General features: G+C 44.2%; 2 long non-coding RNA genes across 5 annotated transcripts; both read left to right on the top strand.

Annotated features, from left to right (window-relative positions):
- The first annotated feature begins 2303 nt into the window (after positions 1–2303).
- LOC309332527 lies at positions 2304–5795 on the top strand. Of its 4 annotated transcripts, XR_014152108.1 has the most exons (3): positions 2315–2379; positions 5027–5444; positions 5525–5795. It is a non-coding gene; the product is annotated as an uncharacterized lncRNA (long non-coding RNA). The 4 variants fall into 4 exon arrangements; XR_014152109.1 differs by lacking the exon at positions 5525–5795 and having other exon boundaries at positions 2304–2379; positions 5027–5456; XR_014152110.1 differs by lacking the exons at positions 2315–2379; positions 5525–5795 and adding an exon at positions 2386–2475 and having other exon boundaries at positions 5027–5456.
- A 9-nt stretch (positions 5796–5804) lies between these two features.
- Positions 5805–7535, top strand: LOC309332541. Its single transcript, XR_014152141.1, has 3 exons — positions 5805–6351; positions 6739–6804; positions 7349–7535. It is a non-coding gene; the product is annotated as an uncharacterized lncRNA (long non-coding RNA).
- The last annotated feature ends 12229 nt before the right edge of the window (positions 7536–19764 follow it).

Here is a 19764-nt window from a genome sequence, read left to right as displayed (position 1 = left end):
AATAATGAACATTTATATTATGCAGGTTTGAGGCGTGTGTGTGTGTGTCCCCTGTCCCCGCCCCCCATGGATGCTACTGAGGCAAGCAAAACGGTTCAAATTGCTTTCGTTTTCTCAGACAGCCTTACCACAGCCCTGTAAAGTAGGCCAGTACTCTTATTGGTATGTTGCCAGAGTGGGGACATTTCTGAGGCATAGAAACGGCAAGCATGGCTAAAGCCTGCTAGTGAATTCATGGCCAAGGTAGAATTTAAAGCAAGGCCTTCCCAGCCCATATCTTAATCTTCACTTATACACCAGTGTTTGCGGGCCCCTCCCCCCCACAGAGGAAGAGACCAGACAACAAGGTATGTGTTAAGTTGTAGGTGAACATATCAGACGACACAGCGATTCTTCAAACAGCTCCTGATTATTCACAGGCCAGGACAGAACTGAACTGAAGGGTTCAGTCAGCCTGCTTATATAGAGCTCCAGTACAACGTTACTGTAACAACTTTCTAAAACTATGCAATCAATGAACGTCACTTTCGATCCTTTATTTGCATAACTATCTACAGTATCCCCCTGCTGGCCCAGGGTGAGAACTTCAGTACATAACAGTATGGGTTCAAATTGGCCACAACTTTATTGAATTCAGATTTCAGATGTAGGCAACCTGGCCTTGGCCTTGGAAGGTATCCTTCTCAACTCCACGAGGGGCTGAGGATGTGCAGGGAGACAGGGGCAGTGTGAGGGGACTGCAAAGCGTGAACTTACACAGTGTGCCCACGCACAGCACCAGATTGGGAGTTTGACCTACCTGTCGCCACTCTAGGGCCAGGGACTCCCACAATCACCCTTTAACAGGCCCTGCAAAAACGCCTTCGCATGGGGGTGCATGAGATGCCACCCCCTTTCACTCAAAGATAGACTAAAGGATACCTAACAAGGCCCAAAACCGCCACCCGAGGTGCAGGGGCCTTGCCTACAACTGAACGCAACCCTCCACAGCACAAACTCCCTTTGGCCTAATCCTAGAAGAGAAGAAAGACGAGTGAGTCTTGGCCGGGGATCGGCCCCTAAAGGTATTCCCAGGCCACACCCCCATTGGCAGCCCATTGGCCTGCCATATGGGGGTGGGCCAAGCCCGCAGTTACCTGGTGGGTGCCACATGGCCAGGTGGCTCAGCCCGAGGCCGCAAACTCCGCCCACCTGTTGGGAAGGGGTGAGTGGGCATTGTGTTTTCGCAGGGTATTGACACTTGAGGCATCCAACGTTTTCTGAATTAAAATTAGAGGCACATTTCACCAATGGGATTTACTTTTAGAGAGGCCCAATGGTCAATAATATGAACAGGACCATACCAGCTGGGTCACAGATTCCAGAGCTAGCAGCCACCCATTCTAGAACCAGGTCTAATTCCAGAACCAGATCGAAAAACAAGCAGCCAACACTTAACCAGCAATCTAGTCATACAAAAGATGGTGCCATTTATTCACTTGCATGACACCACAACATCCCCATTGCAATGGTTTTTATTTTATGGTTGAGAAGATGCTGAAGGTGGCTCAAGCTTTGTTGCCTGAAAGACAAAATCCATCCCATTAAATTTAAGACACTGTTGAGGCTTGGTTGGGGATGAACACTTGCCTCCGTATTCCAAGTCATTCATTTCCTTGGCCTTTGGTGTTTTGTAGCTTTCAATACACCTCAAGGAAATGAAAGCAATAAAGGAACGTCATAAACCTTCCAACAAGCTGCTAAGAATCAGGTGCTGGTGGGCTTCCTCCCCTCCCCTGAGGTGACCTTTTGGTGGCCAGAGCACAGATGCCTCCCAGGAAGGACATCTTTTTCACCCACTCACTTCCAAGCCCAGCATGCTCCAACCACCATCAACACACCATTGCAAAGGGAAATTTGCTCCTGCTGGGCAGTGGGGATGAATGGGCACCAGTACAAAGAAGGAGATCATGTGCTCATTCATGTATCAGCTGATGCTTTGATTTCCCTACCTGAGGACAAAAGGCTACATAACTCGTAGGTTATGGAATGGACCCTGAAACTGACCCCAGAAACCCTTAACAAACTGCAGTGTCCAGAATCGATTGAGGGAAATAATATGTTTGAATGTCCTGTAAAGGTATAGGGTAAAGGTAAAGGTAAAGGTAAAGGGACCCCTGACCATTAGGTCCAGTCGTGACCAACTCTGGGGTTGTATTAATGCTGCAAGGGACTTTTTTATGTGTCATTATGACAGGTGGTGGAAGGAGCGAGCCACATTCCAGTGAGTGAGCCTGTCCCTGGCTCTGCTACTGGTGTTAGACCTCTCACTGGTCAAAGCTGAAGGAGTTAAGGGGCAGAGGGATTAGGAGAGAGACCCGGCTGGGAAAGAGGAAACAGGTTTGTAAACATAACTGAAACTTTAGGTTAATTTTTTTAAGTAAACAAAGGGATTTTACTCCACTGAAACATTACTGTTTACAACTTCAGAAAGAGGTACAAGTAATTTTCACCTGTGAGCTTATATATATATATATATATATATATATATATATATATATATATGCTTTCGTAGATTTTCACGGGTACAGGAATGCAGGTTTTGGTGTCCTCGGGTGTCTTCCCGTGTAAAAGTTGGGGTGTCTAGGCGACGTTTCGACGAGGTCTCACTCGTCATCTTCAGGCTGGTGCTTTCGGCTTCTTGTTACTGGAACAGAGCAGGATCTCAGTGTTTGAGTTCCTATAAATACTGTAGAGGGGGTGTGGTGTATAGCCTCCAATGTTCTGGGCAGAGAGGAAGTTCCCAGGCTAGTGTGCCTTTTCTTCTTTTGTTCCTTAATTACTTGAGAGATATCTTGAGTGATTTCTTGAGTGATATCCTGAGTACCACTTAGGTGGGTCATTAGGTGTGGATTAGTTGTTAAAGTCTTTGTGTCTTGACCTCTTGAACTTTGTGAAGAGTTTTCCTGAGAAGATGGCTGTACTGTACTTAGTTGTGCTCTGGCTTGGCTTCGTGTATAGGGGCGAGCTGTGGTTTTGTGGCTTGTGTCAGCCAGATCTGTGTAGGGATTGCAGGGGGGTGCAGCATCCGGAGGTGCCACCATGGATTGGCTACTGGATGGTGTCTGTAATTCATCTGTGGAGAGGGTCTGGGTTTGGGTCTGGTGTGGTTGATTGGTGTTGGCGTTCTGTGTGCCTCTGGATCTGGTGTCAGTTTTTGTGGGGAGGGCTAATTTAAGGAACAAAAGAAGAAAAGGCACACTAGCCTGGGAACTTCCTCTCTGCCCAGAACATTGGAGGCTATACACCACACCCCCTCTACAGTATTTATAGGAACTCAAACACTGAGATCCTGCTCTGTTCCAGTAACAAGAAGCCGAAAGCACCAGCCTGAAGATGACGAGTGAGACCTCGTCGAAACGTCGCCTAGACACCCCAACTTTTACACGGGAAGACACCCGAGGACACCAAAACCTGCATATATATATATATATATATATATATATATATATATATATATAATGTATCTGTCTAAAAAGTGTTAGGAGAGACAATAATTTTGAAATCAAACGGAAACAGAAAGAAACTAGAAGACCAAAGAAGAATTAATCCTAATCAAAGAGGGACAGTCAATTGTGGACAAAATATGGACTTTGAGAAAGTCCCCAAAAGAAAGCTCAGCCAAGCAAAATCTAAACTTAAAAATTCAGAAAAATACCAAGATGAAGATTTTAAGGATAATCACCAAAACAAAAAACACCACATGACAACTAGAGAAGCCAAGAGAAAATGAAGGAATATGAAGGGTATAAATCAAGTTTTACTTACTTTTCAAATACAGATAGGTAGCCGTGTTGGTCTGCCATAGTCAAAACAAAACAAATTCCTTCCAGTAGCACCTTAAAGACCAACTAAGTCCAAGAACTGACTTAGTTGGTCTTTAAGGTGCTACTGGAAGGAATTTGTTTTGTTTTTACTTTTCAAACTAACTGTAAAAAGGAGCACATGAAAGCACATAGATGGGTATGAAGTTTGCTTAAAGCACAGTGAAAAATGGGTAGGGGAAATGGAAAGTTTTTCTTTTAAAAGGCAACTAGAGAAGCCATCTGATGTTAGGAAAAGTCTGAGGTTTTCATTGCTGAAGCTAGAAAAGCCAAGATTGGGAAGACTTTAGCACAGGAAAGACTTAGAAGCAAGAAATGTTGGTGGATCCAGGCTGATGAAGTGTAGCTGGTAACACAATAACTGAAAGCCCTCTGCAATGTTCTTAGTAATACTTTGATAATAAGTTTTTTACTGAAGCCAGAAATAGGAAAGATGAGAAGGGAGGGATTTTGAGAGCATACTGACTTCTTGTCTCTTGCTAGAAAGTCTGGAAAGTCCTTGTGTGGACTACCTTCCTGAGGTTATAATAACAATATTATAATAATTTATTATTTATACCTCGCCCATCTGGCTGTTTTTTTAAAAAAATACTATAAGTTCTTTGTTTTTCATCTAGCCCTGAGAGTGGCACCTAGCATCTGTAACTCACCCTTAGAATGAGTGTGCCAAGATTTTGGTGGATAGCAAGTGCCGCAGGTAGCAGCAGCAGAAGCAGCAGCAAAATGCACTCGTCACGGATCAGAATATTTTACCTAATTGGAATCTATGGGGTGACATGTCGATTCCAGTGTGGAAAAGCAAAGAAGGCATTTTGAGGATAAAGCTGCTGGGGAGGGGGGAGATAAGGTAGAAAAGGCATTTATCCTGCAATATTCTTTCTCATACAGTTTAGTGGCCTTAATTTCATGGGTAAAGTAACCCTCCAGGACTATATTGAAAGTTGCCCAGGTTTTCTGCAACATTAGCACATTGAAACACATTATATACTCGCAAAATGACTCACCCCCTACTTTCTTGGCCCAACCTGCTATGACTCTTTCAGGTTGCGGTGACAGAGTTGTCAGAAGAGGCCCTATTCCGTGTCATCACATTTCTGTAGGATTGGTGGAAGGTTATTGGGGACAAACTAGTGATTCTAGATGTCTCTGTTCTGCCCCTCTAGATTAATGGCTCCTCCAGCTTCAAATAAAATGGTGGTCAAAATTATATTCTGTGACTGAAGGACATTTAGGTGAGTATCCCTTTCTTGGCTAGGGAGGAAATTTCTATTGTGTTCCGTCTGCAACTCATTGTGCTAAGACTCTTTCAGGTTGCGGTGACAGAGTTGTCAGAGGAGGCCCTATTCTGTGTCAACACAATGAGGCTCACCTGCAGGTAGGAGAAGACTTCTTCTTTTCTTCCAGCTCTTCTTTCCTTCACATTCCACCACTCAGTTGTCTTTTTTCAAGACAATGTTTTTTTCTATTGGTCTCTCCTTTTTCCCATTTTCTTTTCTGCTGGTCTCTTCACAGTACTCTCCAAAGATCCTGCAACACTCAAATGAAGCCAGCTCTTCCAGCAGAGTCCCGGAAGTCATGGTGGTAAGAAAGCTTTTTTTTAAAAAAAAAAAAAATCTCATTTTCTGTTCTGTCTGCAACTCATTGTGCTAAGATTCTTTCAGGTTGCGGTGACAGAATTGTCAGAGGAGGCCCTATTCTGTGTCACCACAATGAGGCTCACCTGCAGGTAGGAGAAGACGTCTTCTTTTCTTCCAGCTCTTCTTTCCTTCAGACTTCCCAGAGTTCACTGTTCTTGAAGTGAGAGTCACCAGCATTAGGACAGTGCTGCTTTAGGTAAGTTCACATTGCACCACTCAGTTGTCTGTTTTCAAAACAATGTCTTTTGTATTGGTCTCTCCTTTTCCTCCTTTTCTTTTCTGCTGGTCTCTCCACAGGTCTTAACCTCTTAAGGTTTTCTTTTTCCTGAGAGAACATTCAGAATGTTCTCTCAGGTTTTGCTTTTCCCCTTGTTGCATTGCTCAAAAAAAAAAGCAAAAGACGCTGGTGGTTGGCGCTCCTGGTTCCCAGGACGGGGTTCAAATCCCTGCGGTGTCCATGCTTACTTCCAATGCAACTGCCATCTCTCTCTATTCCTCTCTGTCTCTCTATCCCTCTCTATACCTTTCTATCCCACACTGGCCAAATAAGAATTGGCTCCCTTTTTCTTAAGCCAAAGTGTTAGCATGGGAGGGTGGTGACTTCAGTGGCTGAGCTTGATTCTTAACTTCACCATTGCGCCAAAGGACCATTTCAAGCACCACCTTCCTGGCAATGTGCTGTTGCTGGGAAGATGCTCACTTGATGCATCGCTGGTTGTGTGTCTAGGTCGGCTGGATCAGGTGGCTGCTTCCCCTCCTAGCGTTCCCAGTCACTGGTGTGAGAAGTCTCTCCATGGATCTGGTCTGCCTGCATTCCAGACACTACTGGAGGAGCAATTCTCCCTGCAAAGGTAACAGACAAGGTGGCCTTATGGGGAAAACATGCTGTGGAGCTTGCTACGTAGGGTGGTGTTTTTGTTTTTTAACAATTCATGATCAATAGCTTCCCAATCTTCTGTCAGTAAATGGTGGATCATGAAGCAAGTATTAGCATGGGAGGGTGGTGACTTCAGTGACTGAGCTTGATTCTTAACTGGGAAGAGACCTGGGCAAGGTGTGAAGCAGGTGCAGATGCATCTTTGATTACAGGTGTTCTGGCAACTTAGAAAGCTCAGTGTCTGTGTTTGCTTGCTTTCGGATTGGCAGATGCAACAAAACCATTGTCCAAGGCAGCCTCTGTTTCAAGGCCAGAATTGATTTGCATTCCCATGACAGTCACTCTCCTTCTATTTTTGCAGATCATGGTGCAAGACTGTAGGTTTTTCCCCTTGCAGAGTTAAGCAACAGTGACACAATTATTTAAGGTAGGCAAATCTGATAGATAAAAATGGAGCAGCCAGAAATACTTTTGAAATCTGAAGGCTTGTTTGTTCAGTTGTTAAAAATAGTTCCTAACTGTTTCTTGTTCAGGAAATCAGGGGGGGGGGGTTGGGGGGGGGCAAGACTGCTATTGTACAGAGCATGGTGTGACATAAAACCAGCACATTTTCCGCGCTTTGCTTCTCTTCTGGAAGCTCAACAACTTCACAACCTTTTCTAGATGAAAAGGACTGCATAAAACCATTGTGGAGATGTGGGAGTAGGCCTCCCATAATCGTTGCTATCTCCTTCAAATACAGTAAATGTGTAAGCACAGTCAATGGAACTAGGAATGGATGGGAAAGCATTAGAAATCAAGAAAAAGTATTTTACTGTGAGCAGCAAAGGATGGAGGGAAAATAAGCATCTTGAAAGACGGGTGTAAAGTCAACTTTTAAATTTGTGTTAAATTTGAATTAATTTGTTGTTATTTTGTGTTAAATTTGGAAAACTAATAAAAAAACTAATAAAAACTGTTGGCGGTTGTAGGGAAAGACCTGCCAAAAAAGCTGAAAAACATCTTCATATATGCGACAACGTCTGTGAGAGTTCTAATAGCACAAGGATGGAAGTCTGAAGAAACCCCAACTAAAGAATCATGGCAAGAAAAAACGATGGACTATGCAGAACTGGCAAAACTGACATACAAGCTACGGAACAAGGATAACTGTGACTTTAAGGATGAATGGGAACCCTTTACAAAGTATCTGAAGACGCAACAAAGCGAACTGGACTCCTTGGCTGGTTTTGAATAAACATTTACAAACTTTTTATTGATAATAATCAGCTAAATAGTTTGAGGATCTATACAACTGTGTAACATGCAGAAAACAGCATTTTTAGAGAAACCAAAGACTGGAACTGAGGGAAGTAGGGGGGTGGGTGGGTTTTGGGTGGGAGGCGGTGAGGGAGGAAAAATGGAGGGGGGAACAAGGATGATATGTTTTTGGATAATATGTCTTGTTATAATTTTGAATAATAATAATTAAAAAACTAATAAAAACTAATAAAAATTAATTGGCAAAAAAGGAGGTAGTAATGGTTACCAACCTAAAAGAGTACACAGATTCGTGGAGGAGAGGGCATTGGATAGCTACTGGCCACGATGCCTCCACTCTGCCTTCACAGTTGGCAATGCCACCTCGTTGTTGGCAGTTACTGTACAAAACTGTCAAAGCGGCATGGAGCTTTACAAAGCGATAACACATTCCCCCCCCCTTTTTTAAATTAAATATTTTCTTGATTTACAGAAGTATGTGTAATGTCTCTCGTATTTTTTCCATGTAACATTTTTACAAATCAGTTTCATTTGTTGAGACATTAGGAAGAAAAGGGGTGGAGGGGGGGAAGATGGGTGGGGGTCGGGGGGCAATGTTTCTATTTTTCTTAATGTACTTAGGGTTTGGTGTCAGCATTACTCGTGCAGGTTCTCTGCTGTTCACTTGTGTTCCTTTGGTGGTGAGAGAGGCTGGGGTGGCCTACTGTGGTTGTTTGTTTGTGGTGGGCTGTGGTGATCTTTGTTTTCATGTGTGAGTGGGGTGGGTGGGTGTTTTGGATCAGGTTAGCCATATTGATTTGTATGCTGTTGGTGGATTTTTGACTGTGTATGTGATAAAGGGGAGCCATACCGGGGTGAAGGTGTCTTCTATTTCCCCCCATGTCAGTTTCAGTTTATTAGTTAATTTTTCTAGTAGGGCTGTTTCCCATACTATTTGGTACCATTGGTCCATGCTTACTCCTGACAGGTCTCTCCAGTGTCTGGCTATGGTGTTTCTGGCTGATGAGGGTAGGTGGGTTATGAGTTCTTTGTGGTGTAAGTGGGCATTGTTGTCTTGGAATAAACGATGACACGTGTAAAAAGAAAATCTCCTGATTTCCCACCATTGTTTGCTTATAAGGAGCAAACCATACAAGCAAGCGACTCTTATTTAAATTATGTGGAAAGTGAAAACGCCACGAATGCAAAAGGGCAAAGATCATGTACTGTTTACAAAAGAAAACAGTACAAGGAAGCTTCCTAGCTGCCATTTCACAGTGTATATAGACTCCTCTGCTTCCTTCTCTTAGTTTACATAATCTGCAAGGAAGGAGCCTTGCAGTGCTGCCAAGAAGTCCATGGAAAAAGTTACATTGGTCACTCCCAGAGCAGTACGGGGTCCTGATAGTTCTCACCCGCCTCTACAGCCGCAAGACACATGGCAGCGTTTGCAAATGTTTGTCCTCATCTGACCCAGAAACCAAAACACAAGTGCATGGACAAGGAAGTGTCCCCTGGAGAGTAGGAAGGGGGTAGTTCTCTGTCCTGTCCAAGGACTCTGGAATGTCGCTGCTGCTTTAAACATACAGACATGCAATTAAAGTTTGAGTGAATGTTCAGAAATAGGACTATGTCTCCCTGGGAGAATTTCAACTCCCCCCCCCCATTCATATTTCTGAAATGTGAGGAGGAAAGTTGGCCGGGGTGGTGTGGGAATAACCAAAGGCACTAGTTATGTGTATAGATTCATAAGGTATAGGCAACTCCCAATTTATGTTCCAAAGTGCCGTGTGTTTAAGTGAAGTACCGTATTTGTTGCTCTATAAGACTCACTTTTTCCCTCCTAAAAAGTAAGGGGAAATGTGTGTGCATCTTATGGAGCGAATGCAGGCTGCGCAGCTATCCCAGAAGCCAGAACAGCAAGAGGGATTGCTGCTTTCACTGCACAGCGATCCCTCTTGCTGTTCTGGCTTCTGAGATTCAATTTTTTTTCCTCTTGTTTTCCTCCAAAAACTAGGTGCGTCTTGTGGTTTGGTGCGTCTTATAGAGCGAAAAATATGCTAATTAATATTTGAAACACAGTTGAAAAAGCCTGTAAGCGCCCCACACCTTTCCTTGACATTTTTGTTACACTTCTTGGTTCGGCGCGATGCCTGTGTGTGTGGTTGCACACATATCAGTCGTGCCTGAAACGGATGCTGCCTGCATCTTGGAGGTGATCCAGACCAAACCCAGTTTAATCCAGGGTGTACTATACAAGATGCAACACCAGCATCCCTAACAGGTGGTCATCCAGCCTCTGTTTAAAAGAAATGCAGCAAAAGAAAGCATCCTGAGAACATAAGAATTTGCAGATGTGTTAGATGCTGAAAGGGTTTCCCTCAGCAACCGCACTGCAGCATTCTGCAGCTTCTGGATCAAGCCCAAGGGATGCCCCACTGCTGTGATACCAGTTTTGAAGTCACCAGTGTCTGAACTACTGGAGAAACACAGTAGTGGATAGAAATTGCAAAAGAGAGAGAGTAAAATGCTAATATAGCCCATCTAATTTGTGTCACTATCTTGCTGGTCATGTGAAGCATGCAAATTACATTGTCTCATTTTGAAGGCTTTGATCTGTCCATCCTATTGAGAAGGCCCAGATGGAGACCACAGCCCATTGGCTGCATCCAAACTATATTTCACTGGACCCTTCAGTCTGAAGCATGAGTGCTATGTCCTGCTAGACATGTGAGACACTGACCCTGTGCATTTGGTGGAGTCAGAGTTTCCAGGGCAGCTGTGAGGTAAGGACATGCAAATCTATTTTTTTCTCTTTCTATAGAATGCCATAAACATGCTCCTTCACAGGTTCCTTTACATGCAAAATGGAAATGTGTGGACTACTGGGAAAGCTCAGATGAGGGCAGACTTAACAGTCTGAGTACGTGACACTAAGATACTGCACTGCAGTCCTTCTGGCGGTTGCATAATGGAAATGTCAAGATTCATATCTGGTAGCTGATGACTGGGCAGCAGCAGTCTATTTGGATTTCGTGCCATTGTGACTTTAATACACAGGGATGAAAGCACTCTTAGAAAATGAGGTGCTGGGACACAAGATCCCCTGACCTTTCTCCTAATCTTTGGTGTATGATGGCGCAGGGACCTCCTGCTCTGAAGCTGCCTCAGACCATTAACTCCAGGGTTAGTAGTCACTGGGTACCTGCTGAGGCCCCACTGGCCATCCCTAGAATCTTCTGGCCTTGTTACCATTGCCATGCCCTCCAACCTTTCTCCGATGAAAATAGGGACGTCCTATTAAATAACATGGTGTTGGAGGAGACTCTTGGGAGTCCCATGGACTGCAAGAAGATCAAACCGATCCATTCTGAAGGAAATCAGCCCTGAGTGCTCACTGGAAGGACAGATCCTGAAGCTGAGGCTCCAATACTTTGGCCACCTCATGAAAGAGAAGACTCCCTGGAAAAGACCCTGATGTTGGGAAAGATGGAGGGCACAAGGAGAAGGGGACGGCAGAGGACGAGATGGTTGGACAGTGTTCTCGAAGCTACCAGCATGAGTCTGACCAAACTGCGGGAGGCAGTGGAAGACAGGAGTGCCTGGCGTGCTCTGGTCCATGGGGTCACAAAGAGTCGGACACGACTAAACGACTAAACAACAACAACAACATAGAAGAAGAAGAAGAAGAAGAAGAAGAAGAAGAAGAAGAAGAAGAAGAAGAAGAAGAAGAAGAAATTTTATTCTTTATACCCCACCCATCTGACTGGGTTGCCCCAGCTCCTCTGAGCAGCTTCCAACATATATAAAAACATAATAAAACATTAAACATTTTTAAAAACCCCCTCAAGGACAACGTAGAGAAATCAACTTTGATCTCAATCTCATTACTGCAAGTTACTTTTAGTCCTGGCTTCCTGCCACCATCATGTGAAGTTCAGCAATGCTGGCTGGCTCTCAATGAGATATTAATGGTTCCCAAAAGATGGGTGGGGAAGTACAACATCCCTTGCCAGATTTGGATTGTCAGTGAAGTGATAGAAGATGCCATCAAACATGTCAAGACATTTTTCACCTCACCCCGGAGCAGGAATTATGGGCTTGTTCTGCGATTATAGCCCACTGCAGGTTAGGTTTCTATGCCGTGGTCTGGAGAGGCAGCTTCTCCTTCTTTGTGACCAGGAAGCACATAGCTGTCAACCTTCCCTTTTTTTGCGTGAAATTCCCTTATTTCAGCACTGCTTCCTGCTGCTTCCCACTGCTATCCCGGATTGGTAGATATCCCGTAGACTGTCCCGGGACAGGTGAGGCTGCTGATCCCTTATTTTCAAATCTGAAAGTTGACAGCTATGCAGGAGCAGGCTCTGTGGCCTTTGCCGCACACACAGTTCTGTGATGCTAGGCTTTTGATTTCTAATCACAATTGTAATCTACCCTTGAGCTCAGGCAGCATATGGGGGTTTTCGTCTCCCCTGTCGCATCTTCATAACATCCTTGCAAGATAAAAATCCTCCAGTGTCCCTATTTTCCAGGGACGTCCTTGATTTAGAGAAGCCATCCCAGTTTCTGATTTGAATGTCCCACTTTTCCTTAGCATGTCCCTATTTTCATTGGAGAAATGCTGGAGGGTATGGAATAATCCAACCCCAGAGCTGTCTGAAGGCAATCCTGCATAGAGAAGCTTTTTTTTAATATTTAATGTTTTATTACGTTTTTATGTATGTTGGAAGCTGCCCAGAGTGGCTGCAGCAACCCAGTAAAATGTGTGGGGTATAAATAGTAAAATTATCATTATGAAATGAGACGTCTCTATTTTCATTGGAGAAATGTTGGAGGGTATGGAAGTAGCTTTCACTGAAAGTCAATCACCAGAGCAAGGATCACCAAGCAAGTTTCATGTGTGGACTGGTATTTCACCCTGTGTTTTCTTTGTATAAATCTTAACACTTCCAGCATTTTATCATTCTTATCCTAATATGTTTTAGATGTTTTAAGACACTCACCATCTGCACTCATTTATCTCTATTTTCCTTTGCACTTTGATGTAGTTCAGCCTGTCCCTTCGGGCAACAAACATTTCTTTACCACAGACCATTTACTCCTATTATATAAATTGTTAGCGGAAACAAAGCACTTGTGAGACAGGTGACTCCTGCGGCCAGGGTGGGAGTACAGACCAAATACAAGTGTAGGTTAAAAAAACCCACAACTTTGTTGCCTACGGTGAAGTAAGCAGGCTTGGCATAACATTGGGGCCTGGATCTGTTTGCCCCAAAAGACTTTGATACACATTCCAGCACACCTAGGTCTTCGGTTCTGTAGAGGGGCCAATCTGCACCATACATCTAAAACACATCCAAAAACATATTTAAAGCACATGACTATCCCCCCCCCCCGGATTCTGGGAATTGTAATTTGTTGTGGGTACTGGGAATCATAGGATGTGGGTGACGCTGTGGTCTAAACCACTGAGCCTTGCCCATCAGAAGGTCGGTGGTTCGAATCCCCGCGACGGGGTGAGCTCTCGTTGCTCGGTCCCTGCTCCTGCCAACCTAGCAGTTCGAAAGCACGTCAAAGTGTAAGTAGATAAATAGGTACCGCTCCGGTGGGAAGGTAAACGGTGTTTCCGTACGCTGCTCTGGTTCGCCAGAAGTGGCTTAGTCATGCTGGCCACATGATCCGGAAGCTGTCTGCGGACAAGCGCCGGCTCCCTCGGCCAGTAAAGCGAGATGAGCGCCGCAACCCCAGAGTCGTCCACGAATGGACTTAACGGTCAGGGGTCCCTTTACTGGGAATCATAGGACTGTGAGAGGGAAACCTCAGTTTCCAGAATTCTTTGGGGGAAGTTGTGTGATTTAAATATCTATTGAATGCACTTTAAATGTATGCTGCCTCTCTTCATATTTGTGACTGGTGGGATGCAAAGGGTCCTTCTTGCTTTAGGGTTTCTACTATTTAGGGGTTTACAAAAATCCCAGTAGCTGTGTTTTCCCTTCCTTCCTTTGAAGTTTAAATAGAGAAAAACATTGCAGCCCCACAGAATACCAACAGGACAGCTAAGGCTGCCATCCTAACCCCACCTGCTTGGAAGTAAGCCCCATTGATTTTAGTATGCTTATTTCTGAGTAGACTTTATTAGAATTGCACTGTAATTCCAGTATGACTACTTTCCCTGATCCGGGCGGAAATAATGATACTGGGTGCATTTGCAAGTATGACACCATTTAGTGCATAAGGTACTTGATCACAGATAATGATAGTTGCCAGGAATTTTTACAGCTGTGCCACTGATCTGCTATATTCATTTATGTTTATATCTGACCTTTCTTACGAGGAGATATGGCGGCATGCCTGATCCTCTCCTGTTTTATCCTTGCAACAGCCCTGGCGCAAAGTCACCCAGTAAGCTTCATGGCGGAGTTCCAATTTGAACCAGGATCTACTGTGAAATTTAGCAATCCCCTCCCTTTTGCCAGCCATGACAATAGCAACCTAGCCAGTTCTGTTCCTTCTGAGCAAATCTGTTGCACCGGGACTTCTTTTCTCAAAAATTATATGCACAAAAATCACAAAGTGTAGCTTTTTAATACAAAATTTCACCAGGGAGCTGTTACAGTCTGTGAATTCAGGACACATATATATGCTACATTTCAAATGTTTAATGTATACTGCCTTTTTTCATACGTGGAGGGAAATTTGTAACATTTAAAGAGAATCTCCTCCCAGTGCAAATATCAGTGTTCTAAGCTGCTAATGTAGCCTGTGCAATATGTTGACAGCAGACATGGCACATGGAAAGGCAGATACCAGTGCCTTAGTGAGGGAAGCAGAGGGTCTCAGCTTGGCGCTAGTTCTATGCCTCACAGAGTGAAAAAAGCACATTTAGCTTCCACATTCCATTGGGGGAGGGGGGAAACCAGAGGCCTGTGACTCATATCGCTGTGGGCTGGGGCGTGTGAGGATGTCCACAACAATTTTTGAGCAGATCTGTCATGATCACTTGCTTCCCTTCAGGGGCAGGAGGATGGACTTGGAGATCCCCTCCCTCTTAGTTCCTTTCAGCTGGGGGTGGGAGGGTGTGCCCCCTAGGGGAGCGGGGGTATTGCGGTCAAAGGAAGTGTGCCTCCAGGCAATGTTCTTAGAATTTCAACTCTCACTCATAGGAGAATTTAAACTGTAAGGAAAAGTGCCCCTTCATGGTTTACTGTATTTTTCGCTCTATAAGACGCACCAGACCACAAGACGCACCTAGTTTTTGGAGGAGGAAAACAAGAAAAAAAATATTCTGAATCTCAGAAGCCAGAACAGCAAGAGGGATCGCTGCGCAGTGAAAGCAGCGATCCCTCTTGCTGTTCTGGCTTCTGGGATAGCTGCGCAGCCTGCATTCGCTCCATAAGACGCACACACATTTCCCCTTACTTTTTAGGAGGGAAAAAGTGAGTCTTATAGAGCAACAAATATGGTAAATATGTGTTTGTGTGTGAATTGGCCAGGGAGGACACCCTTCCTCTGAAGTCATGTTTCACCCTTCCCACTTCATCCGTGTGTTTTTTAAATGTATCTTTACATGTAGCATGTAAATTCTGATACCATTTTTTAAAGCTGTGTGATCCATGTTTGGTGGAGAGGGTTTTTTTCTGTGGAAAAGAAAGCCTGTCTTGGGCATAAAAATGACTGGTTATAATACTTAACATTCCAGACTATCTATCTTGACAGTTTTATGCTGCTTTGACTGTCACAGCTCCTCAAAGAATCCTGGGATTTCCAGTTCTGGGAGCGTACTCAGAGCTCTCTGTTATGGAGTCCTCACTGAACTATGTTCCCATTTAATAGACACTCTTTTTGTCTCCTAACGATTGGCTGTCCTTCAGAGCCTCTCATGGAGGGTTTAGAGGACACACCGACCAGGAAGTTGAACAAGTACTATGCGCAAGAAGTCTCATGAAATTTCACATTACAGGGAAATGAACTGCTAACTAGAATTTTTTTACACAAAAATTTTGAAAGAAAAATTGTTCCATGCTATGTTGACTGATTAGCTAGAATCCAATATGTTGTGACCCCACGCTCCCATTTCACATTTGGGCAAAGCAACTTACTAAGTGTTGGTGGTTGATTACTCACCTACTTTAAAGGATGTTATTCTTAGAAAAAGGAACTTCACTGGGGGAAGAAGAGAAAGTGGGTGGGTGAATGCTGGAGAAGGATGACATATCTTTTGAAGCAGTTCAGATATAGTGGAGGCTGGTTCATTAGGTCATATGGGGCACTGCCCACTAAGCACTGTCTGATCTCTTGCTTAAAACCAGTGCTCTGACTCGACTTACTGTTGTCCTCCCTGCCTTCTTCTCTACTCATCCCAGTGGGTGCAAGGCACCATTGGCCACCTTAGGCTGCATCTCAACTATACATTTTACCAGTATCATATTACTTTAAACAGTCGTTCCCCCAAAGGATCCTGGGAAATGTAACTGGTTAAGGGTTCTGTGTGTTGTCAGCAGACTGCTTCTGAGAGTGGCTTAATCAACCCTCTTCCCAAGGAGCTTTGGGGATTATAGCTGGTGTGCATGTGTGTGTGTCTCCTAACAACTCTCAGCACCCTTTTTATAGTCTCTATGCATTTTCAGTTGTAAATACAGATAAACTGTCTATTTCAAAAGAACCCCCTATTCCCCCCTCCGTCCTTCCCCCGTCCATCCCATGTATAGATATCATTCACACAGAGGTAAGTTATTTAACAAATCATGTGTCAATACAGTGGTACCTCGGGTTACATACGCTTCAGGTTACAGACTCCGCTAACCCAGAAATGGTGCTTCAGGTTAAGAACTTTGCTTCAGGATAAGAACAGAAATCGGGCTCCGGTGGCACGGTAGCAGCAGGAGGCCCCCATTAGCTAAAGTGGTGCTTCAGGTTAAGAACAGTTTCAGGTTAAGAACGGACCTCCAGAATGAATTAAGTACTTAACCTGAGGTACCACTGTACTGAGAACAATTGTAGGTATTAGGTAATACCTAGTTCATTATTTCAGCAGGTTACTCAAGAAATTGCTAGGGGTCAGTGGTAGCATCTTTGCCCCCCACAATGTTTCCTCAAAATCATCTTTGGTGTATTTTTAGAATCTGAAGCTGCTTAGATCGTTCTTCCATGAGCACTATGTTCCAGATCTTCTCACACCACTCCTCCAGTGTCAAATTAGCAACTTCCCTCCAATTTTGATCTACAACTTGTCTGGTGGCTATCATAAAAACCTTAAACAAAAAGTTTCTCAAAAGGGTTTAATAATACTAGCCTTTGATCACAGGGAACCATTTGACCTGTAATAAGAGTTACTTTATGTATTTTTAAGCTCTAAAAACCTTGAACCTTCTTGTAGTTCCACCACAAATGGTAATAAGATCCTAGTCAGGGCTAGCCTGCCTGTGAGGTAACAATAAAATAAAAATAAAAATGCTAACTTTATTAACAATAAATAATATTATAAATATTATTAATAATAAATATTATTATTATTATCCAAAGACAGGAGAGCAAGAGTGGGATCAGGAGTAAGTGTCTGTACTCGAATAGCTGTAACTATGGAGAATATATTAAACCAAAAATACTATTAGCAACAGACATTCCCACCACATGTGCAGGAACATACCGTGTTTTTCGCCCTATAGGACGCACCATCCCATAAGGCGCACCTAGGTTTTTTGGGGGGAAATAAAGGGGAAAAAATTATTTCCCCCCCCAGGCATGGGGCTGGGGCGGGGAAGCCCGAGCTTCCCCCGACCCCAGCCCCGAGAACAGGCAACTCTCCGCAAGCCGTGGGAGCCCGGCGCCGGGCTCCCGCGCCTTGCGGAGAGCTGCGCGAAGCCTGGAGAGCGAGAGGGGTCAGTGCGCACCGACCCCTCTCGCTCTCCAGGCTTCAGTGAAAGCCTGCATTCGCCCCATAGGACGCACACACATTTCCCCTTCATTTTTGGAGGGGAAAAAGTGCGTCCTATAGGGCGAAAAATACGGTACCTATTAAACAACAGCCCCTCCAGTGAGCGTATAGTTAACCCTAGAAAGATGAAGAGAAGTCCAATGCCACATACAAATGACTTTCAGTGAGGATTCTGGCAGCCTAGCTCAAATTGTCCTCAGCTGGGAGTTTGGAACAGACTTTGTCCCAGTCATACTCTTCAGTCTGGTGACATAGGCCCTCTTCCCATACCACTGAGATCGTGGGAGTTACTCATAAGATCATCTATTAGTATTTTATCTATGGATGAGGCTACCCCCTTAGATTCCATATTTGGATGTGTGCAGAGTGTCTCAAATGCTGTCAAGGATCTCAGTCTTTCACCATTACAGACTAGCATCCTAGCAGACGAGTGTAATTGAAGCAATTGAATTCAATTAGTTCAGACATTGTTTAATTGTTTTACCAGATTATCCATAGCAATCACATGGGACGTGGGTGGTGCTGTGGGTAAAACCTCAGCACCTAGGACTTGCCGATCGCACGGTCGGCGGTTCGAATCCCCGCGGCGGGGCGCGCACCTGTCGTTTGGTCCCAGCGCCTGCCAACCTAGCAGTTCGAAAGCACCTCCGAGTGCAAGTAGATAAATAGGGACCGCTTACCAGCGGTAAGGTAAATGGCGTTCCGTGTGCTGCGCTGGCTCGCCAGATGCAGCTTGTCACGCTGGCCACGTGACCCGGAAGTGTCTGTGGACAGCGCTGGCTCCTGGCCTATAGAGTGAGATGGGTGCACAACCCTAGAGTCTGGCAAGACTGGCCCGTACGGGCAGGGGTACCTTTACCTTTACCTTTACCTTTACCTTTACCTTTACCTTTACCTTTACCTTTACCTTTACCTTTACCTTTACCTTTACCTTTACCATAGCAATCAGTTGTCCTCCTGGGAAAATACCTTTCAGTTTTATTATACCAGCCTTTGCCCATTGTGGGAATTATTTATACGTGTCAGTAAAGTAAAACTGTGGGTGGTCTAGAATAGGAATGAGTGGCAAAAATGGAGGCCAGTTATGTATAATTGTGTTTGCTTAACATTCATCCTTTGTTATGTGTTCCTTTCTTTCCTTTCCTTTTTTTGCCCTCCTCAATGGGAACATTTAGATTGTAAATGCCCTGGTCCAATACTTTGGCTTTTGTTGTTGTTGTTGCTTATAATATTCTGTAAAGTGCCATGTAAATTGATAGGATGTGCAAGCAGTACAACTAAACGTGTTGAGAAGGGGTGGGGCAGTGAAGACTTACTCATTCTAGCTCTGAAATTCTAATCCTTTATCCTGGAGCAGAATCAAGCAATTATGCCTGAACACATTTATAAAAAGGTCCTTTTCAGTTCAGTTGTTTGCAGACCATCACTTTGAACAACTCCCTTTTAATCTTCCGTACATGGAAAACTTACGTTTTGTTTCACAGCATTACCCTTTATCAGTTGAAGGCTGAATGTTACGTACTTGCTTACAAAATATGGTTTATTTCATTCATATTATCACTAAAGCATATGAAAAAAGAAGAACGAGTTGCCCATCGTGCGCTAGAATGCATGTCTAAAGAGGTGCACATTGTTCTTAACAGACTGGACCTCTGCATCCCCTCCCAAAAACCTGTTTCTTAGACAGACACAGAAACACCTCTTTTTAGTAGGAAATGAACCTACTGTGTTTAGAACGTCACTGTGTTTAGAAATGTTTGGGCAAATATAATTTTATATCAGAACCAGTTAATTTCCACTGCACATTTCTACCAGTATCAAAAACTGTTCCATCAAATCACTTTTGTAGCATTAAATGCCCCTTGCTATATAAATATCTGTTGTTGTTTAGTCATGTCCGACTCTTCGTGACCCCATGGACCAGAGCATGCCAGGCACTCCTGTCTTCCACTGCCTCCTGCAGTTTGGTCAAACTCATGTTGGTAGCTTTGAGAACACTGTCCCACCATCTTGTCCTCTGTTGTCCCCTTCTCCTTGTGCCCTCCATCTTTCCCAACATCAGGGTCTTTTCCAGGGAGTCTTCTCTTCTCATGAGGTGGCCAAAGTATTGGAGCCTCAGCTTCACGATCTGTCCTTCCAGTGAGCACTCAGGGCTGATTTCCTTACTCAGAAGGAATCCCCACTGATTTTTGTAGGGCTTATTCGCAGATAGGT

Source organism: Podarcis erhardii (genome assembly GCF_964252035.2).
Source record: "Podarcis erhardii genome assembly, chromosome: 17".
NCBI classification, from domain to species: domain Eukaryota; kingdom Metazoa; phylum Chordata; class Lepidosauria; order Squamata; family Lacertidae; genus Podarcis; species Podarcis erhardii.
Note: the sequence above shows the minus strand (reverse complement) of the source record. Positions and strands in the feature narration are given on the sequence as shown.